Source organism: Saccostrea echinata, unplaced genomic scaffold (genome assembly GCF_033153115.1).
Source record: "Saccostrea echinata isolate AGI-Se365-2 ecotype Australia unplaced genomic scaffold, CSIRO_AGI_Sech_v1 ptg000012l, whole genome shotgun sequence".
In the NCBI taxonomy this organism is placed as follows: domain Eukaryota; kingdom Metazoa; phylum Mollusca; class Bivalvia; order Ostreida; family Ostreidae; genus Saccostrea; species Saccostrea echinata.
The window spans coordinates 24,685,000-24,709,389 of NW_026889761.1; the positions used below are offsets into that span (position 1 = coordinate 24,685,000).

Below are 24,390 nucleotides of genomic sequence, written 5' to 3' on the forward strand. Positions count from 1 at the left end.
CCTATTGAGTGTTTCATTTTGAAAAGAAATATTAGAAGATAATCATAATTTCAAAAAGAAGTTGAAATTAAATAATAAAAGAGACCCGAAGAAAAATTGCTAGTTGTCAAGCTTGAACAAGTCCTGATTCATATGAAACAGATCCTGATCAATTTAAGTTTTTTTTTTTTTTTTTATACATATAATAAAAAAGATACTGTTTATGTTATGCAGTTGCCATGGAGAAATTAACTTGCTTATACTCTCAATTTAGTTATAAAACCATATAACAAGCAATATTTTTTTTTTTATTTTAATAAAATTGTTGTGCAGAGTCTACATGTATTACTTGTATATCTACATATGTACATGTAGATTAGAAACTTTCGGTCGGGTTCAGTTTAATTTTGATCGGGTTAGTTAATACATTGTTGAGTCTTTTGATCAGCATGGACATGGTTTGATGGTATGATAATATTTTTACAGTTTCAATTTCTAAACTTTCCAGGAAAGTTTCCTGCATTTTGTACAATGGCTATTTATATATTTTCCCATGAGTTTTTTTTGAAATTATGTTTTAAAATTCTGACCAGATTTCTGAGGAAAATTTTAACTGCCTAGGGTGCATCTTCGCTAGCCAAGGGTTTCTGATACGCTACCCTCCTCATAAGTTTATAAGGAGAGTAGCGTATCAGAAACCCTTGGCTAGCGAAGATGCCTAGGGTGAGATTTATGACAGTCTGAGACATATAAAACCAAGTCTCTGAATAAATTAGATTTTGTTGACTTGTTTGCATTTATGCATTTATTTTTATTATAGTGTGTTCGGTACCACATAACATGCGAGAATACCTTCTCCAGTATGTTGGAGAGAAGATTAGCAAGAAAAAGGCGGGTGAGAAAATGAGAAGTTGACAGAAAAAGATTTTTTTCATTATCGAAAGAGACATGTACAACATCCATAATGGTAAGAAAAGAGAATTATTTATAGTCATATTTATTTGTTTCTATGACGTTTCTTTCGATAACTTTTCACTCGTATTGAAAAGCCAGCATTTGAGAACCTCTGTACTCAGGACCCTTGAGCAATGAGTAATTTTGTTCATACCAGCACCTACTACAACATGGGACCTCAGTTTCATTTGAACACCGGTCTCCACATCCTGCAGTGGGATTCGAACCCGTGATGTTAGGATCAACTCCTTTATCTGTGACTCTAAAGCAAACACTCTAACCACTGCTAGTCATATATGTATTCCTTATGATGTGAGCTAGCATTATGAAAATTACATGTTCTGTAGATCATAGGTTGCTACATAGTTCTTTGTATGTTGGGCTAAAAAATATGGTGTTCATCAATGATTCATTTTGGTGTGCGTCCTGCGTAAATTATGCACAAATTTTGCTCAGGACGCATTATTTTAATAAATGTGCATCCCAATGGACGCAATAAATTTATAGAAGAACGTGTATTATTTGGTATAATCCGATTCTAAACTTGACTGATTGCATCATATCCATGTGCTAAGCGATATGCATGAACAATTTTAACAGGTATATATAAGGTTGCCAACAAAGGTCAGATTTCACAACTGCAGCTAATTAACCAGCAATTATCAGAAAATATTTGAAAGTTAGATAGCATAGTTCGATTATCACTGATTATGTCTATACTGTGGAACATTTCTGAAGTGAATACTATACCTATGTAAAAGCTATACATGTAACCTGTATCATTTTTTTTTTCCTTACAAGCTAAGAAGTTTAAAATTTAATCATTTTTATTTCTGACTGTTTTTTCATTTCTTCTTAAAATTTCTTTGCTTCATTCTGCTTCTGTGCAGTTTATGACTGATACATTACAATGTGTGAGATCGTATGTACGATCTAACAATAGAACCAAAGTGCACAGTTGACAATATATTATATTTATGACACAAAATCATGTAGTCTTACTTGGACAATTGATAGTAAAATTATAAAACTACTCACAGCAACAATAAAGCATTTGCTCTTTCGTGCAATAACTTTTTATATTTCACCAGAATTTCCTCTGTTATATCTAATATATGACCCTTGGATTTGGATGCACTGATTTTGTCATGGGACTCATTGTTGTCATTAAGGGGGGTCCTTTGGACCCATGATAACCATTTTCAAAATGAATCACTGGTTCATAGGTCTGGGACTAAAAGTTTATGAGGGCATACTATCTTAATATCACCCACCCATAATCGTCTGATCAGCATGATCAGTACTATTAAGCAGGAAAACAAATATTTGAAGAGACATACTGTAAAAATAATTTTGTAAGATCTTGGAAAACACGTAATTTTGGAAGTAGATTGACATATAAGTATATAATTTTTTTTTGTGGATAACAGTTGATTAGGGTAGGTGGTCACTGGTGTGATTTTGACCCATTATCTGATTATTTTTCATACTTAAGTTTTGTTCGAGTATATGTCAGTGTTTGTTATGCTACAACGTATTCTGGGTAATTTTCTCTATGGAATACCTTTTTACAAGATTTCTTCTTTTTTTAGAATTATTTACTGAATTTGCGAAATACATGTGTTCGACTTACAAGATACATGTGTTGGGTTATTGCTAGTTAGAACAATCTAACTGTGTCTCGGAACAAGCCCTCGATCACCACAGTTTATATGTCCCATATACTAGCAATATAGCATATTGGAAAGGATCCGCTCAGAAATGATTTTGTCTTATGAAGAATACAAAAAAAATTGCACTGAAAATAACTATCAAATTAATCATAACAAACCTTTTTGAGATTTTATATGCCTTTTAACCTAAAAAATAATCCATATAAATAAGAAAATTCAACTCATTTTCTCAACCTTTTTTCCTCACTTCAAATTTACACGCCATGTTGAATTCGGAACTCTCTGGATTGTTCATAGAAAATGCAGTCAGTTCGAGTTATCGAACTTGCTTATTTCGCTACATTGCCAATACACGGAACGAATTCTATCGTTAAACCAGGTCCATAGGACAATATCATTTTAATGATTAGAACGTTCTATCTAGGTTATTGAGATCACAGCAACAATATATAAACAAAATTAAAATTGAAATTATAATTTGCATCATCTCTCTTAAAAAAAGAAAATTCATATTATTTTGTAAAACCAAAAAATATTGGTTTAAATATACTGACAATAAAAAAAAACAATAATTCTCAAATTATGAATAACTTTAAAACATTGAGTGCACCTACAAGCACAGATCCCATGATTTGTAATATAATGCACACACAGGCATGTAAACTGAAGTAAATCAAACATATAGATTTTCACTGATTAGCTAATATACATGTAGAACTAGTTTGAAACTAAATACTCGTACAAATACAAAAGAAAAAAATAATTATTTTCCAAGCAAATAAAATGAAGAAATTAAAAGTTTTTGATTTTATTTTGATTTAAAAATTATCAAAGAATATTTAAGTCAAACTTCATGAAAAAGAAAAGCTGAAATCAAAATATTTGTATCAATTTAAATGTCATGCTTGATAAATTTTGGAAATACTGACAGATACACCCTTGCATAACACATATACATGACTAAAATCGTTAATTTTTAGAGACTTTGGATATGCATGGTGTCAAACTTTGTCTCATTTTAATATAAAATGAAAAAATTATAACCGATTAAAAATATTGTGATCTGTATTGTAGCATAAATATTGTGATACCTAATATAGTATATTTATTTAGATATAGAATAGTAGACGAAAGTGTATTATCCCAGCCCTTTATATTTGCAGTGCAGTATAAAACAGTTCAATTATATAATAATGAAGTCAAGAGAATATGGACATGATTATATGTAAATTAATAGATTTTGTTTTCATTTTTGCAGGTGTGTCTGATGGAATTTGTCATTTCATTAATAAATAATGCTGATAAAGATGCAAACTTAGCAATTGTGCCTAAAAAGTGACAGCTTTGACAAGGAAATATATCCATATATAACAGTTACTGGTACTGTCTGAATGCAGTGAAAGGATCCAGATGAACAGATGAAGAGATTAAGTACAATGTACATCAAATACTTGGATGAAGAGAATCTGCAACATGGGGTAAGGTATATTTGCTGCTTTATTAGTTATAAACTGTAAATAAATTGTTAGCAGAAAATAGACACAAAAGCTTTAATTAAAGGAAATCAGGGGTAAATACTAACTTTTAAAGCATGCAGATACTCAGTGATAGACTGATAGTTCGATTATATCATAAAAACCAAAAGAACTTCAGTGACTTTGAATTCCTGATAGCCCTAGCTGTTAATGAACTAGCTGTCCATTACAGCCTTTGGCTGCATATGGAGTCATGACTTGATTGTTGGGGAGGGGGGGGGGGGGAGCAGGAAATGAATTCCCAGTGGAGATGGGTATGAAGGTTAAAAATAGGGCCACAAAGAACCAGGTTATGGTGAAGCAGACTTGCCTCCTTACATTTTATTGCAATTATTTAACCCTTCACTCTTTATGAGTGAAATAATTCTCGAATGGGACATAAAACAACACTCAATCAATCGGTCACACTTCACTCACTGTTCACAGCACTTGTTGCTCTGTACTGGGCACTACTGGCTCACTTAAGCAGGTTAAGTTCAGTTTGGTGTTTACTAGTCATTCCAATGATAAATAAGTCACAGGGATCGACATTAACGGTTGTCTGATTGCCCAGGACAAGTAAATTCTCAGTTCGGGCAAGTGAATCTTGCGACGTACTTGTCTGATTGGGCAAGTGATTTTTTTTTTCATAGAAATGTACATATTAATTTAGTTTACATTAATTTATATAAAAAAAAATAAATTGAAGACTTGATTTCCGCCAGGTACCTGACTGACAATGTTTTTGCATTCGGAATTCCTTGTCAGCATTTTTGGATTATACCTTTCATTTGAAAATCGGGTTCGTTATTCCGTTTTTCGCTGATAAATATGCTATTCGTCTATTCACTGTCTAACATCTTTCTTAACTTCTTATTTGGACATTAGATTATTTATTTACTCAAAGAATAAAGGTACAGTGTAACACGATGTATCCTGATCAAGGTGTGTTATGTAGCAACTATCTTCCTTCAGTGTTGTTTCACAGTTATCTCAGAAAATCACAATTCACAAAAGAATCCAACCAAAAAAAAATTTAAAAATATGAATTTTATTTATTAAACGGAGGGTTATTGCTACATGTATATGGCAGTGTGTGTTAACAGGTTAAATTTACAAGGACAGTGGTATACATTTATGTACAAAGGCAGCATTTAAATTTTTTCAGGTACCTCACCTTGCCAAATTGACGGTAGTGTATTTGGTCGCATTTTTTCTTGTCATAACATTTACAGTAATAAAATATTTCTTCTGAAGTTCTTTCCTTATTTTGGGCAACCAAGTTTTGAGTTCGGACAAGTCAAAGTTTGAGATCACTTGCCTGAAGGGCAAGAAAATCTGAGAGTTAATGTCTATCCCTGTAAGAACATTTTTTGTGAGTCGACTGCACAGCAGTGCAACACCTAGGGATCAATTTACCTGGCATCTGTCTGTCTGTCCATCTGTCACACCTTATATCTTGAGAATTGTAAGAGGTTTAATTGTTTTTGATATTTGGTTAATATTTTGCTTGGCACTGTGACTTTTTTTTAAATACCATGGTTGCCAATCTTGTGACCCTTGAACTTACCTTTGACCTACTTATAAAAAAGTTAGTGCCAATATTCAGCATATTTTTGATAATTTAAAAGAGGTAAGTCTATGCTATTTAGCATGTGCACAATTTGTCATAAATTATAATGAAAAATACCAGCATTACAGTTCACTTGACCTTGACCTTTGTTTTACTTTTCAAAAAAATACTTTGAATGGTTAATTTAACTAAAATGTTTTGATTTTCTAGAAGTAGTGTTTTGATAATTAGCATTGATGAGCTCATGACACTCTACTTTGAAACTTTTTGATATCCAGTTATCACACAAACTAAAACTTAAATCTTATGAAAATAAATCGGGACCAGTATACCACAATGGGTGGTAATGTAGACTGATGACAATTGCAGTAAAGACAGCCTGAAATCTCTTTAGAAAAAACTGTTGAAAAGATTGTTGACCATTATATGGTGACGTCTCTATTTTAGTGAAAAATTCTTAAACAGGATGTAAAACGACATACAATTAAACAATCAATCCAACTACTGAGTGAGCTTTCTAGCTTGTGAACTACCAATTATGTCCAATTGGAAGTAATATTTGAATGTTTTAAAATGTGATTGTACATTGTAGGAAATAATGTTCCTGTAGAAAAGTCAAAGAATGTATACATGTGAGATTCTGAAGTAGCTGTACATGATGAGTAGGAATTTGAAGTGAATTATGGGAAAAGGTATGTAATCCATTAGTTTGCTTTAAAGTTAGTGATTTTAAATCTGAACACACTGTGTAAAAGGAATTTTCCGCCATATTCCTTTATTCACGCTATATTGTAGTGTCCCTATATAAGCCACTCACTTAGTCACTGTTCAGTGTAATCTGTTGTCACTTGTCTGTATAGACAGACTGACGTGTGCTACATAGCTCTCGGTAGCGACAAAAAATTACTGTGTACTTCTTTCACGTACAGCAGGAGAGAAAGATGCCAATGAAACTTACAACAGTTGCACAGGTCAGTGCAGTATACAAACATACACAAGTACACGCAACTGCAATAAAATAAATAAACAAAGGCAATGCAAGATAACCAGCATGAGCATGTGTCACCATTCCACTCCGATACCTGTGACAATAAAGCAGTCAGGTGTAACAAATGCGAAGAGTATACCCCAGTGCTGATATAGTAGATGATATATAATCGAATATGGTGTATGCCTATTTATGAGAAGTGTTCAGCTTTAATTGATTGTTTTTCTCTGACAATATGTACCATAGGTCATAGTCATTTATGGTATATACAGTGGCACCATGTTTATCCGAACACTTCACCTTCCAGATGCTGTTTTTCGGGAATAGATTTTTTTCCATGTCATTCTGTCTCATTAATCCAGAAAAATGTGTTCCGCATCCGGAAGGTCGATTTCTACTACAAAACGTAATAGTTCATTGAAAAATGACTCCTTTATCCGGACGGTAATTTTTCAAGAAATGACTTTTTCACACTTATCTTCAGGGGTTGAAATTTTCCTGGAAATCCCACTAGCCCAGGGGCTACTGATCAGGAAAAAATTACTAACCCAAACTAACTAGCCCAACAATTTTTTTATGCAAAATGAAAACAAAAAGTTAAAGTTTTGAATGTTTTGGTGACAGAAACAAATTAAACTAGTTCTCAGTCAAAAGAAACCAGTCTTCATATTAAAATGAAAGTAAACTGACGAGAATTTTTTTTCTGTTCTGCTAGTCCGACAGCCTATTATTACATTTAAATAAGCTAGCCCCAGTCTTAAAATAACTAGCCCCGGGGCGTCGGGCTACCGTATATTTCAACCCCTGATCTTGCAATAGCGTTAATTGTAGTTAAAACATTGGCCATGCAGTCAGTTTGAAGGCGATACCTGTGACCTACAAACAATAGCATCTAAAATTAGAGTGTATTTACCCCAACTAAATTACACGTCTAATATGAAGCTCGAAGAATTTAGCTTACACCAGTACACTGTGCATTAATTAAATAAGAAACAGTTCAAAATTAATCAATATTATTTTTAACAAACTTAAGCCAAAGAGGCGTCCGGATCAACAAGGCGCCACTGTATATATTATATAATACATGCATATAAATGTACTTGCTATTAACAGTGAGTACAATAAAATTTTCCCATTAAGTATATTAATTTTTTTCTATGTGGTTTACTTTATGCCCAATTATCAGCAGTTTCTTTAATGGCCATATTTAAGTATAAGAACTAGGTTGCTATAGCAGACAAAAGGTAAATATAAAAATCTTAAGTGCAAGGTACTTTATCACTCATTGAATGTTAATTAGGGCCTGCATGAAATGTTAAAGCTATATAGGATTCACATTGTCCATCTTTATGTCTTTCAGCCAGCAATTAACACTTCAGTTGTGATACAATAAACAAGTTTTAATTTATGCAGTGTAATACTATACAGGGTATTGATGCATAAAGTAAATGAGATCATTAGAATGGTGTATTTATGTACTGTATATACTTGATATCAACAATTTTTCTCAGTGGTCTACTTTATGCCCGATTATAAGTGGTCTCCTCAATGGCCATATTTAAGTATAACGTGTATAAGTACAGGTTGCTATAGCAGACAAAGGTAAATATAAAAATCTAAGTGCAAGGTAGTTTATCACTGATGGAATGTTAAGAGCCATTCTCTGTAATGACTTGAACTTTTATATAGGAGCTGTGGCACGCATAGTCTCAGAATTTCTCCAAACTCTCTATGATAAAAGTCTTTGATACCGTAAATTCAAATCAGGCAAAAATTGGTTGCTACGTGTCATGGTTACCATAGCAACATGTCGTAAAGTTTGAAAAATGGCATTTTTCAACATGTTCAGAGTCCCACAGTTAACTTTTGCAGCAAAGCAAACAAGTGGCAATGATTGTTTCTGAAAGTTAAAGGCCTGATGTCTTAAATGCATGATAAACATGTTTGGTAAATCAACTATAACATACGTTACTATGGAAACAAAGTATTCAAAAGTAATAATTTTGTTCATTTAATTTTATAAAGTCATACACTTAAGAATAAAAACAATTATAGGTTGAAATGCAAGCAAATAATAGACAAGAGATCCTTGTAACATATACCAAGAACAAAATATGATATTTCTTATAGGTTGGCAATGGTTGCCATGGTTTTAATACCACGAAGGGATTTTAAATTTACTCTCTTAGTGTTTTAATCTAATCCTATCTTTTTAAAAAGCATATTTCTATATAACTGATGATCAATTTTTAAAGGCCTTGGTGTGTCCTTAATTTTCACATTTCAAAAAATTCAATTTCAATTCTTTAAATAGTGCGTTGCTATGGAAATAAGGCGAAAAAACATGCATAAAAATCTTAAAAATACTCTGTTTCCTTGGATACGTACCCTTGTATGTAGATTCCCAAAACTTTTATGATTGATATATGTGAACAACTAACCTGACTTTAAATGTTGACTACCACCCAATCTCTAACTGGGTGCAAAAATCTGGCACATAGGGTCCAATATTGACATAAAATTAACAAAATCGAACATTTTCTCTTCTTGGTAACCATAGCAACATTGTTTTATTTTTCAACAACCTTTATCAATATATGATATTCAACTTTAGTTCTACGAGATAAGTACCATTCAAGGTGATTCAAATAATATGTTTCTTGATTAAAAGGTTAGCAAATTCCTAAGGCAGCAAAAAAAATATCACTTTAAACAACTAGTACGTTGTTTCCATGGTTACACTGCAAAGTAATCATTAATCTCAATTTTTCTTATGTTGTCGGTGTTGCAAGGTCCTAAGGATGTATATGTGCCAGTCGTGAATTTTATTGTTTTTCCTCAAGACAGTATCATTAATCCAATCATAGCAACAGATTTTGCATGGTGACACTGTGTTACCATGGCAACCATGAAAGTTATTTTTAGAATAATATTGGCAATACCTAATTACATAAGTTAAATATTTTTCATTGTTTTTCTTAGGTTTTTGATTGAGTTTAATCATGTAACATCTATCATTTGTGAATATTGAGCTTTTTTCAGCATTTTTCAGCATCTAAAATGTATTCCAAATGTACCCATGGTTACCACTTACTTAGAGATAAATTCTAAATAGTTTCTTTATAGCATAAGTGGCAACAAGGTGTCATGTTTTTAGGAGAATAGTGTGTTTGTTTTTCTTAGTCTTTATTAAGGCTTAATAAAGATTTAAAGTAGCTGAAAATCTCAATTTTTTCAACTTTTCTGGCTGTTACCATGGCAACCAAGACACATAGCAACGAAATTTTATTTGATATATGTTTCTGGTGTCAAGTTGTAATAATTGGCAAAGTTTCATCAAAATCGGTGACCATGCGTGGCAAAGAAGTTTAAGTGGTTACAGAGAATCGCTATTAATTAGGGCCTGCATGAAATGATAAAGCTCTATAGGATTCACATATTGTCCATCTTTATGTCTTTCAGTCCAGCAACACTTCAGTTGTGACACAGTAAATAAGTTTTAATTTGATATGCAGTATAATATAATACAGGGTATTGATGCATATAGTGAATAAGATCATTAGAATGGTATATTTATATACAGTATATACTTGATATCAAGGGTTAATTCAATTTACTCAATTTTTCTCACTGGTCTACTTTATGCCTAATTATAAGTGGTCTCCTCAATGGCCATATTTAAGTACATGTATAAGTACAGGTTACCATTGAAGACAAAAGGCATATACAACACTGTAAAGACCATGATACTTTGATACTGATTGAATGCTGATCTGGACCCTTGAAAAGCACTTACTCTTAGTCTTATTTATATGACAATGTGTGGTTTTGATATAAGATAACTGAATTACCTAGGAAACCATGGTAACATATTTCTATCTGTTTTTGTATGTTTTTGCACGAGCAAGGGCTTGGGTCATGCATAAACTTTTCACATTTTTAGGTCACCTGAGTCACTCAGGTGACCTATTGCTATCTGTTTTTGTCCGTCGTCGTCCGTCGTGCGTTAACTTTTGAACATTTTTAACTTCTTCTCTAAAACCGCTCAACCAATTTCAACCAAATTTGGTATATAGCATCTATGGGTGAAGGGGAACATTAATTGTGAATTTCATGATCCCTGCCCCCCTGGGGCCTGAGGGGTGGGGCTAAAACCACCAAAATTAATGCAATCTTTAAAAATCTTCTTCTTTACTCCTGGACATCAAGCAGTCAAACTGTTGGCATCATTGTAATAAGCATGGAGCCTTCTACCAAAATTGTGAAATTCATGGCCCCAGGGTCAGGTGTTCTGGCCCCAGGGTGGGGCTATATAGATCATATAGTGAAAGTGCATTATTTCTTTGAAAATCTTCTTCTCTGCTCCTGGGTATTAAATAAAGTTACTAAGTACATAGTTATGATGAGCAAGAGTGCCTCTTCCAAAATTGTGAAATTCATGGCCCCAGGGTCAGGGGTTCTGGTGTTAGGGCGGGGCTCTATAGATTATATAGTGAAAAAGCATTAATTCTTTGAAAATCTTCTTTGCTCCTGGGTATTAAATAAAGTAACTAAGTACATAGTTATGATGAGCAAAAGTGCCTTTTCAAAAATTGTGAATTTCATGGCCCCAGGGTCAGGGGTTCTGGTGTTAGGGCGGGGCTCTATAGATTATATAGTGAAAATGCATTAATTCTTTGAAAATTTTCTTCTCTGCTTCTGGATATTAAATAAAGTAACTAAGTACATAGTTATGATGAGCAAGAGTACCTCTTCCAAAATTGGGAATTTCATGGCCCCAGGGTCAGGGGTTCTGATGTAAGGGCGGGGCTCTATCGACTATATGGTGAAAATGCATTAATTCTTTGAAAATCTTCTCCTCTGCTCCTGGGCATTAAGGTGATAAACTAAGTACATAGTTAAGATGAGGAGGTGGGCCTCTTCCAGAATTGTGAAAGCCATGGCCCCTGGGACAGGGGTTCTGGTGTTAGGGTGGGGCTCTATTGATTATATAGTGAAAATGCTTTAATTCTTTGAAAATCTTCTTCTCTGCTCCTGGGTATTATTTAAACAAACTAAGTACATGGTAATGATGCATAAGGATGCCTTTTCAAAAATTGTGAATTTCTTGGCCCCAGGGTCAGGGGTTCTGGTGTTAGGGTGGGGCTCTATTGATTATATAGTGAAAATGCATTGATTCTTTGAGAATCTTCTTCTCTGCTACTGGAGATTATTTAAACAAACTAAGTGCATGGTTATGATGCATAAGGATGCCTTTTCAAAAATTGTGAATTTCATGGCCCCAGGGTCAGGGGTTCTGGTGTTAGGGCGGGGCTCTATAGATTATATAGTGAAAATGCATTGATTCTTTGAAAATCTTCTTCTCTGCTACTGGAGATTATATAAACAAAGTGCATGATTATGATAGACAAGGATGCCTCTTCCAAAATTTTTAAATATATGGCCTCAGTTTTTGGGGTTCTTGAGGAGGGGGGGGGGGGCTCTATTGATTATATAGTGAAAAAGCATTAATTCTATTAATCATTAATTAATCCTGTCTGCTCCTTAGTGTTGAGCTGATAAATAAATTGCTTAGCTATGATGAAAATGGGAGCTTCGAACAGAATTTTTAAATCTTGTGGTCCTAGGGTCAGGGGTTCTGGCATAACAGGGGGGGGGGGGGGGCTTTTGATAATATAGTGGAAAAGTGTTAATTCTTTGAAGTCCATAGTTATGATGATGAGGGTAACTCTTCCAAATTTGTAAATTTCTTGACCCTTGGTCTTGGGTTCTGGTGTTAGGGTAAGGCTTTGTTGAATCTGTAGTGAAAATGCATTGTACCTGTGAAATTCTTCTCTGCTTCTGGGCATATTGGAAGCAAACTGAGTAAAAGTCTAAATGATATGAGTAAGCATATTTCTACCAGATTTTTAAACATCTGGACCATTGGTCTAAGCATTCTGGTCCTGGGCAGGGCTCTATTAATTTGTATTCTACTGAGAGAAGTTATTCCCCTTTTCCATTCACCTTTGATAATTAATCACTGTAAATAATGTATTTGAAAGGTTAATAGAATAAGATAATTATGCAAGAATGTTTATCGTATAATTAAAAAAGTACTTTCTTAGTTTTAATAAACAGGTAGACCTGTAAGTAATAGATAAATAAAAATGAGACAAAAACAACTTATCTTATTAAAAGTTCTTCAAAGACCATAAGAGAGGTCAATGCTAGAGGTCTTAATATGGGTTTAAAAATAGTACAGAAGCACTAATAGTTTGTTAATAGTCTGCATAGTGTTAAGTGGGGGACAGATTAGAACTTAATTTATGAGTTGATACTGAATACTAGACTAATTATTTTGTTGATCCTGATCTTCCTACTTCTCTTGCTTTAGGGCAACAAAGCTTCAACTATCAGTGTATTTAACTTCTAAATTGTTGTATTATACTCAGGTGACCGTTAAGGCCCTTGGGCCTCTTGTTCAACTGCTTCTCAAGAACTGCTGGACCAGTTTAAATCAAACTTGTCACAAAGTATCTTTAAAATAAGGATGGCAATGATTAACTGGTTTATTAACTATTGAGAAAGATCATAACCAGTTGAAATTTTCATAACCAGTTTTGTAACCAGTTACAATTTACATACTAACCACTTAGTAGATAGTAGGGATGGCAATCGAATACAGAATTGCAAATCGGTTAACCGCAAAACGTTCCGACCGATTAACCGGTTAATCGTATCAAACTACACAATGTCATTTTCTTGACTTTTCTCAAGTAGCTCTATTCCTATGCACAAGAAGTCTTTAAAAAAAGATGTTAGAGGTCAAAATCATTCTATTTGTCTTTAGTCTTGATCATAAAACTACGCGCATATTTTTTTTTCAATAGACAAGAAAAAATTCAGAAAACCATGAACCATGCCTGAGATATCGTGGATAATTTTCCAGAGCGGATGTCACACAAGTTTATTCTTCATTATCACCATAATCAAAACTAAGTCTAAAATGTATCACTTAATTTACAATGTTTGTATTATAATTTAATGTGATAGATAACTGCAAAAGATACACACACACCAATTCACGGTGCTCAACGGTGATTATTATCATTAAAGAATTAGAGGACAGTCGGGGTAACGACATGATGTTTTAACAGTAATTAACATATCTCAGACTGACCAATTACCCCGCAATTTTAATCTGGAGAGCCATAATGACCTCCCAATCAGCCTAAATGAATAAATGAGAACGCTAAATTAAACGTTTAGGTAGGAATTTCTATTTTGAAAATGAATTTTAGTACATTGCCTTCAATTTTACTTATATTATAATATTTTTTCGACTAATCGATTGCAGATTTCCTAACCGATTGCCATCGTTCCGACTGAGTAATCGGTTAACCAGTTAGAAATTGCCATCCCTAGTAGATAGTTTTTGTCAATGAGTATTTGTATTTACTTTTTCAATAATATTTTCATTTTTTGAAATAAAACTTGTAACATGTTTCAAACTGAAATGTGACAATCAAGCAGTTACCATATCTTGCCGAATGTAATATGCATTGGTTTAAATATGCACCCCCTTTTTCAGCCTATAACTTGGGGAAAATTGCAGCTTGGTTGTAAAGATTATTTGCTACAAAATCTTATTTCCTACAGGGCACAAGTTATTTAAACATTAAGATTTTAACAGACTTGAAATTTCTTTGACAATAACTTAAAGATAAGTCACTTGACATATGATAAGCGTTTGATATGTTGTAATCAACACACACCCAAAGCTTAAAAAAATGAAGAACGAAGGTTATAAATCGACCTCTCAAATATGAAACAGGGCTCTCAATTGTCTATAATTAGGACCGTTCAAGGGCCCTACTCCCAATTCAAAAAAGGTACCTTTTTTCCCAATTAATGTGTTAATTTTCCCAATAGTCATTTCTCCCAAAAATTAAAGAAAATATAGCTGGATATGTACCAGTAATAACATAACTTGCTATTCATATTCTTCTGTTTTATAAAACAAATTTAGTTGATAGTCAAGACCGGAAACCCAATATATATGATTTTAAAGTACGTATAATGGTTATTCCAAAATTTCCTAAAAGGTCTTTATTTTCCCAATCTTTACAGCCCGGCCCCATTCCCAAAAAGCAGTGTTAGAGCCCTGTGAAAATGAAAACAATTATATGTACAGCAAATAAGAAGTGCCCTATCTTGTAAAAAATGTGAATGGAATAGATAGACCATTTCTTTATTCAGGTGAATATCATTACCGCTACATTTTCAAAATGGTAATTATTTACCGTTACATACTCATTACCGCTGCAAAAAATGTACACATTACCACTACATTTAAGAGTTTACATTACGAATACATTGCCTCTTTCATTAGCCAATGGATTATGCATGTACAGATTGATACAAAGTACATGTACAACATATCCAAGCATAAGACCTTTTTCCACTGCTCACCATGGGAGACAAAAGTACAGCTTAACAGGGTGGCTTTTTCCCACTTTTTTATTAGTTCCCTACCGGTGAAACCAGAGGGAATTATAGGTTTCCTCTGAGTCTGTCCATCTGTCTGTCTGTCCCTCTTTCAGTCTGTCCCATTTTTTTTCCGCACTTTTTTCTAAACGCTTGCAGATATTGAGCTGAGTTTTGGTATGTAAGTGTATCTTGATGAGTTACAGTTCAAGTTTGCATTTTGTTATGCTTCTGAATCAATGATTTTTAATGGAATTGTGGCAATTCAATTTTTAGTGGGAACCAGATTACACTTGCCGGTAGGGGACTAGTATTGCTAATGCAATACTCTCAGAATGATTGTTTAATCTTAATTATAGTAGGTATTTAAGTACATGTATGCAAGTACAATACTGTACATATAAATGCTTGTTCAAAATAAAGTTTTTCTCGTAATTTCAGCCCAATGCAACAGAAACTAAAAATTCAAGAACCTATTGGTAATTAATCTGATGTTTTTTAAATAGATTGATCGAAAGTACATGTACATGCAATATAATTCGTACTATATAAAGGTACAGTGTTTAATTGATTTGTTACAAAAAAGAGCAATGACCATATCACTAATGCTTATGTAATGGTAAATATTTTTAATATATAATAAGTTCCACATTTTTTTTCACAGTGAAATGGTAAAAAAGAAACTGCTAGCGCTACTGTGCAGACTACCATTCATCAACATAATCAACAAAATCAAGTAATCCTTCTGAGTAAGTGACCTGTAGTATTATCTGTTTTCACCTAGGCCAATATGAGAAGGATGAAAGTTATTATACTCAATACACAAGTTTGGAGATTATAGCTCTCCAACAAGCGAAACACAAAAAGTAGCCATATCAGTGTGAAAGTGGCAGAGATTGTTGATAAAGTATACACAATCATGCATAAATAAATGTCAGAATGATTGCTTAATTAGGGCCTTTTAAAATGTTTTTAATATTAAAGAAAGATTATACATGCATATTATGTCAAGCAATGATGATTTTGGTGATCATATTGAACTATACTTTAGTAATACAGGTTTTTGGATGCTTGAGTCTCTGATTGACAATATATATGTAGTTTTTGGAGACCAGGTCTTCCAATAATCTGTCAGAATTCCCATGGGTACCAATTGCAACCTGTTATTAGGCTAGCAGACCTCTTTTTATATTCATATGAAGCAGAATTTATTCAAAATCTTACACATGAGAAGAAGAAAACACTTGCTGTGGTCTTGAACTCGACATTGAGATATATCGATGATGTATTATCAATTAACAATAGTTATTTCCATTCATATATCAACTCTATATATACCCCAGTGAGCTTGAAATAAATGATACCACAGAGTCAGACACATCTGTTTCATGTTTGGATATTATTTATTTCCATCCCTAATTAAAATTTTATAAATTGATTATGTACATGTAATATTAAATGCATGTTTCTTGGAAAGTAATGTTTTAAGTGTTTCCTTACTGCTCTTAAGGATTTTCATGGTATATCAGATTCTTGTTTATTATCCTTTTCTAAGTGTTACTTTTCTCTAAGCAGTAAACAGTTTTGCCCTGACGTAATAATCTCTCTCGGGTGTTTTCATAATAGGTAATATATTATCTATGCACTTCCGTTGCGTTTACCTAAGGATTTTTTCAATGCACTGACTGCAATGCTTTTTAAGGATTAATTGTGGGATTCCTACGAGATGCAGAGCCAATCCGATAGCATGAACTAAGACAGAAATATATGTAGAGACAGTGTGAACCGACATTTTAGGTTAAAATAAAATAAAAACATGTTTTTAAACCCAGAAAGACCAGTGGGGGTACAACGTAAACAAACCAGAGTGGCATACCTTTCTCTCTTATAATGTATAGTGGGGTATTTTTTGTGTGGAACGATTATTTTGGGGTTTTCATGATTTTTTCCTATTATACACATGATGAATAAGTGCAATAAATATAATTTGTGAAAAAAATGTCCAACAAGTCCCGGGGTTGAATATTGGGGTTGGGTTGGGGGGGGGGGGGTCCTGTCCACAAGTACCTGTGGATTTGTTTACGTAAACACAGACACCTGCTTGGAATGCATTTTCAGCACAATATCGTAAAATGCTTAGGGTTATAGGGAAAAAAAAATAAGGGACTTAATTTTTAATTTATACCAATCAAATAACAATTAAAATACAGACTTTACTTAAATACTTATAAATAAAGCTTTTATGTAAACTGAATTTTCCAAGAAAATTAGAAGTTGTATCCTACTTTTGTTTTTGAAATAATACGAATATTTTAACTTTTTAAACTTTTTCTTTGGAATAGTTGTGCTGTGAAAATAAGAGATACATCCGCATTTTTGGGGTAGCATTGTATCCATAGGAGCTGCATTTTTCTCGGGATTCTCCCCCCAAAGGATCACTTCTAGGTAAATATATGCATTGACCTATAGGGCCGATATTGGTTTCATTCTTTAGAAAAAGCTTATCGATATCTGCTCCGGTCGCTGACTTTAGGCCACATGCGTGTAGTTTCTTGTTTCTCATGTATCGTTTTAGTTCTAGTCAACTGTGTGTTCATATGACCCTACAATGGTATTTACATATACATCCTTTGTATGAGGGTCCTTACTTGATGCCTGGGTAATGGCAATGGGAGATAAAACCTTAACTGACCTTACCACGTTCTTTTGTAATCTGTAAACCTTCCTCCTGCATTTTTGACATAACATGTCGCCAATGCACTCAATTTTCCCATCTACTCTGCATAGCCCAGTATCTCTCCCACTGGCACAACACTACTACTAACCAGAGATGTTCTTGAAAGACAAACACAGCAATTTTTGCTCGTCATGATTTTTTTTTCGTGACACCTGCAGTATCGAGTAACACAAAGTGAATGATTCGCGTCCTCGAACAAAGTGTGCTTACACTGAGGTATACAGTTCCGGTTGATTGCGTTTACTGTAGATTCCTTATTTTACGCGAGTACTTAATATCGCGAAATGGCTAAAGGGCGTCAAATCGCGAGAAAAATAATTCGCGAACGGGTGATTTATTTAGAGATTTTACATACATTAAAGCACCATAAAAATAAAAGCTAGTAATTTTATTTCGCGAGTGGTGCTTCTCACGTAATTACGCAATAATTTATTCCTCGCGTATATTTAGGAATCTACAGTAGTTAAAGAGAATTTATAATCTGCATTTCCATAAATGTCTTTTATATCAACAGCAAACACACATTTAAAGAAGAAAGTGGAAGTAAAATGCAAAAGCCTGTATAAAAAATTAAAGTTCATGTTTATACAGGTGTAAAATTTGACAAAAAAAAAAAAAAAATAAAAGTGTGCCAACAGGTGGATTCGAAACAGGACATAAAAAAAGGTCCATTCTAAGAATCTGCGGTCTATTTCTCTGCGCTATAATGACTATGAAAATGCACTCCATAAATGTAATTCAGTATGATAGAACTAGGTTTTTCGCATTTTTTGTAGGTTTTTCACGAATTTCAACCCTAAGGCAGAGGTGCCCCTAAAAAAATCTTGTTTTAAATCATTCTTTAGATCAAAATCTATCAAAATTTCATAATTTAATTTAGGGGCAGGCCTGCCCTGAAGGACTTCTATGCCAAAATTCATGTAAAAATTATTGCTTTAACAGACAAAATACTGTTTTGACCAACTTTGGAGGTTAATTTCAAAGTTGCAAATAAAAAAAATTACGTTTAAAATGCAAATTTGAAAAATTTAGACAAATATACAATAGAAAACAACTAAAGAACATTGATTTTTAAATGTGACTTTTTCCGGAAAATAGTTCTTTCCTATAGGTCAAATCTTTTGTTATAACGAATACATCCTTTGGGGGTGTGTCTATTACAAGACTACGGCCTTTACATGTGACAATATGGTACTTCGTCAATATATCTAAATGTTAAAGGCGACAGCATGTATTTTCTTCTTCTCATGTATAAGATTTTAAATAAATTCTTCTTTGTATGAATACAAAAATAGGTTTGATAATAACGGAGCACAATTGGTACCTATGGAAATTCCAAGAGATTTTTGGAAGACCTTGTCTCTGAAAACCACATAGATATTGTCAATCAGAAACTCAAGAATCTTTTTAATATCAACTTCAGAGTACTTGTGTGTACAATCAGTGTTTTTTACAAATAATTTTGCAAATGACCAATGACGAGATAAGTTAATTTTTGAGTTCCACTTTTAATGAAAAAGCAGCTGTCAATAAACAAATCTCTCATCCGTACAAAAAACAAAAAAGCATACCAAGGGTGATAATCTCAAAATTAAAGCATTGATCTGTTCGAAAAAAGTTTTTTTATTGACATACGTTTAAGAATAAACAACAATACTTGATATCACGATTACTGAAATTAGTGGAACTCTTTCACAGAGGTAGGAAACGTCTGTTGGATGGGGGCAGTGTACTATAATAAGAAAGAAATCCTAGAGAAATATCTTGCTAAATATGCGCTGAACCAGCCTAATAAATTTTTGAGAGGAGCTAGTCCTATATGTTACATTTTTTACGATACTTTTTACTAAGCGGACTTTTCTTATTAAATTCTAAATGAAAATCATTACTTTTGAAAGTTGATAAAATACTCTAAACTTTCCTTATTTGACAATCTACTATTTGGAGTTCAACTCTTGGCAATACATTGTAGTTTGGGAATAATGATTGTTCGAATCATTCAATTGTCACCGCTGTAATGTTATGCCCAGAAATCTTGTGAGATTTAGAGCTTCCTCGACTCCCATGCTAAAGAGCGGTTGTAAGTTAGATAACTGCGAGATACTCGCAATACTGGTACTTTTAATTCAATTCACATGTGCTCACCTTTGAAATGCATTCACAATTCTTTATAAAGTTGGTGACATTATGTATGAAAATATCATAAAGTCTAGTTACATGTTTAAACTATGCTTGTGGTATGCATTTTTTTTTCTTGAACAGTAAAGGAAGGGATGAGAGAGTTCATTGAGTGCCATAAACTTTCATTTACATGTTATTTTTTAGAGATGGAGTACTACACAAGCACAATTTTTTAAAGAAAGAAAAGTCAATGGAATGAAAGCCAAAGAAAAGGTGAAGTGAATTGTCAATCATTATATTTTAAATTTAATGTGGACATGGTCATTATTTTAGTTATGTCATAACCTTCTAATCAATTTTAAGCAGTGCAGACAGATGCATTTCTTATTGCTTTGAATAGAATAAATTATCAAAAAAGTTTGTATATGTTTTTTGATATTGAATTAAAATTAAAAAAAAAAAAAACAAATTATCAATTACTGCAGTTTTGAATTTCAGTACACTAGAAATTTTTCTGCCCTGCCATGAATATGGCTGGGGCATATAGAGTTTGTCATGTCCGTCTTCCGTCCTTCCAACCTTCTGTCTGTCCTTCCATTCCGCTTTGCTTTTAGCTCAGTTCAAAACTAAGTTTCAAAGAAACTATTCAAGATATTTTTATCAATCTTCATATGCTGATACATATTGATGAGAGGTATTCAATTTCATCAACATTTTTTTACCTTGACCTTTCCTTTAACTTTGACCTCACTTTTCTTAAATTAGTGTTTAGCTCAGTTTTAAAGAAACCATTCAAGATAGTGTAATCAAACTTCATATGCTGATACATACTGAATCAACATTTTTTACCTTGACCTTTCCTTTGACCTTGACCGTACTTATCTTAAATAAGTGTTTAGCTCAGTTTTAAAGAAACCATTCAGGATAGCGTAATCAAACTTCATTTGCTGATACATACTGATGAGAGCTATTCAACTGCATCAACATTTTTTGATCTTGATCTTTCCTTTGACCTTCACCTCACTTTTCCTAAATTAGTGTCAAACGTCATATGCTGATACAGACTGATGTAAGGTATTCAACTGTATCAACATTTTTGACCTTGACTTCATTTTTCTTGAAATAGTGATTAGCTCAGTGTTAAATAAACGGTTTCCATTCAAAATATTTTTATCAAACTTATTTTGCTTATGCGTATTAGTGAGAACTATTCAACTGCATCAAAAATGTATGACCTTGAACTTTCCTGTGACCTGGACCTCACTTTTCTTAAATTTGCATTTTACTTAGTTTTAAAGAAACCATTAAAGATAATTTTATGTGAGCTTATGCACTTAACAGAATTTGGTGAGAATTTATCATCTATATCCAACTTTTTCGATTTCAATGTTAAAGAAACTATTTTAAGATATTCTCATCAAATTTCATACACTAAAAATATTTTTGTGTTGCATTACTATTATGCCCACATGGTGCAGTGGTTAAAGCTCTAGAGTTGCGGAGTAAGGAGTTGATCCTTATGTCGCTGGTTCGAATCCCACTGTGGGACGTGGAGACCGTATAAACCGAGGTCCCATGTCACAGTAGGTGCTGGCACGAAAAAGATCCCTCACTGCTTAATGGCCCTTAGTGCCGAGTATAGGTCAAAATTTGCAGCTCTCCACTGGCAAGTGGTGGCGTCTCCATATGAGTGAAAAATTCTCGAGAGGGATGTTAAACAATAAACAAGCAAATAAAAATTAATATACCCTCAGCGGGGCATTCATGTCCTATGGACATATTTCTAGTTTTGCCCTCTTGTACATTTGTACATGGATATACTTTTTATTTTTGCTCTGTAAACAACAACAAAAACATTATACCATATAATATGCACAAAATTATATGCTAGGAATGTATTGTGAAAGATGCATTTCAGCTGACAAATGTAGCATCTTTAAGCCAGCTTTTTAATTTTTTTTCTGAATGACTTTCAGGTACTACTTTTATATTTACAACTCATTTACAGGGATGTATTAGTATGGTAGCCTGTCTGCCAACACCTTGTAGATGAGATTCTAGCACAAATTGTGTGAAATGGTTCTCTTAATTGACATGAGAAGGTCACCATTTTTTATCAAGATAAAAATTACTTGTATGTCTTGTAATAACATTATTTAATATATCCCTTTCATAGCACACATGTTCCTTTCAAAGAGAAGAAAACATAATTTTTCAAGGTCAATAATCTCATGGATGAAATGCAAACTGTACTATTTGAAATAGGTGGTATAGGTATTTCAGAGTCTGTATTACATCTTGCCAGTTTATTGTTTGAGGGAATATTCTCATCAAATAAACTATGTAAAGATTGCTTTTTAATGCAAAGTGTTTTTATAAGTAATAACTTCATTTCAACTTACAATGAACAGTTAATCAATGCATCTCACTTTGTATATAATGCATTTTAGAACACACATTGTGGTTTAAAACATGTTGTAATAGTTTAATAATGCTATTCATTTTTTTAATTGACAAGAAATGAAAATGTAATGATGATTTCAAAATAGTGTTTTATTCCTCTTATGTATATTTATAGATATGTAAAAGATTGTTATTTTTATTGATGTTATGTTTGTGTACAAAATACTAGTTATTTATTACTTTATACAAAACTAATGGTGTGAAGATTGATAATAATAGAAGTCCTTATGCATATATTGAACAGTATACAAATGTCACCAATGTAATACACATTTACAAATAAAATGAAATTTTACATGACTTGCACATATTTGCATTATTTGTTACAGTTATAACAAATCTAATTCATTGTATTTATGGTTTCCAATTTTTATTGTCTATTCAAACATGGAAAAATTATATGTGTAATGATGTTAAAGACACAAGAATATGAATTAAAATAAGGCTGTATGAACTACCTTTAGATTTATGAATTCAGTAGACAGTGACTGTGACAAATGTGTATTTAGGATAGAGATCTTAGACATGAGAAGAAAAGGGGTTGTTTTACAAACTTTTTTTTGCATGGGGAAATATTGACATTTTTATACAACAACAAATGAAGTTACTGGAATTGTGAAGTCTACGTGTCTTCTGTGAGTAGACATCTTTTGAAACAAAGGTAGCTTGTGGCCAGAAATATTCTAGACCCAGTAGTAATGGTCTTTTGCACAAGGTCATAGTCACTGTATATCAAAGTATTAAATACTTACCAATAATTGTAACCTCAGAGTATGGTCCTAACACAGGTTAATACAGGTCAAGGCCATAGGGTTTAGAAATGTAATAAATATTCAGATAAACACATAATTCTGTTTGTTTGTTTGTTATACATCCTTTAAGAATTTTTCACTAGTATTGAGACACCACAACTTGCTGGTTGAGGGCTGCAAATTTAGACCTGTACTTTTGAGCAGTGAGAGGTCTTTTCTTGTCCCAGCATATACTGCAACAAGGGAATTTGGTTTCATTGGAAGAACCGGTCTCCACGTCCTACAGTGGGATTTGTACCTATGACTTAAGGAACAAGTCCTTACTCCACTGCTCTAGAGCAAATGCTCTGACCACTGCGCCAAGCGGGCAATCACATTATTGTTATGCTAGATGTAAATCAAGGCAAAGGGATAATTGTGACTTGGGGATGTATAACAACCCTGCATCAAGTTCAATTTTTGTCCACTATAAAATAAATTCCAAAGATTATATTATCTTAGGGTTCATTATGCTCAGAGTATATGACATAAACTGGATATATAAAATTCTAAAATACAATTTTTTTTTTAGAAAAGTACAAGGTTATAGTTTCAAGAGGTCATATCTAGCATGTACAGGTGATTGTGGCTTAGATGATGATTTTATACCATAAGTCATCATGTGAGTACGAAGTTTTAAATCAATGTGTTTCTTTGGTGGTGGATGAAATATTTTCTTAACGTTACAATTACTGTCGGTCATTTACTATATTTCCATAAGATTCAGGACATGAAAATTTGTCTACGAATAGACATCACCCAATTAGTTCCTTCTAGTTAAAATAAGGAATCATCATACTGGGTTTTAAAGTGTCTAATATTTTACTTAAGATAAATGCAAATTGACCAATAAATACTGGTATGAGAAGTACATTTATGCATGTGTAGTTTTTTATTTAAATAATTAGAAAAAAGAAAATGGTCTACATAATCACGTATATATATATATTCTGGTCTCCTTTATGCATTATATATACTTGGTCTACTTTAACCCTTCGGGATCCTCATAAAATATATACATGTCTACCTAAAACCTCCAATGTATTTACAAAATATTAAGGAGACCAGAAATGTTGTATATTTTTCAGGAAGCAACATTTAGGGCTGAGGGGGTAAAATTTTCATTTT

At 32.9% G+C, this 24,390-nt stretch overlaps 1 protein-coding gene and 1 long non-coding RNA gene across 3 annotated transcripts in view; both read left to right on the forward strand.

Annotated features, from left to right (window-relative positions):
* The window catches only part of LOC133185594 (alpha-mannosidase 2C1-like), a 58,938-nt gene that overhangs the window by 27,283 nt on the left and 7,265 nt on the right, over positions 1-24,390 (forward strand). The window lies entirely within an intron of this gene.
* Positions 420-22,457, forward strand: LOC133185596 (uncharacterized). 2 transcript variants are annotated; one of them, XR_009720927.1, is made up of 7 exons: positions 420-445; positions 800-946; positions 3,865-4,084; positions 6,286-6,385; positions 15,815-15,899; positions 20,213-20,281; positions 22,017-22,457. It is a non-coding gene; the product is annotated as an uncharacterized LOC133185596 (long non-coding RNA). The 2 variants fall into 2 exon arrangements; XR_009720928.1 differs by lacking the exon at positions 6,286-6,385 and adding an exon at positions 15,592-15,629.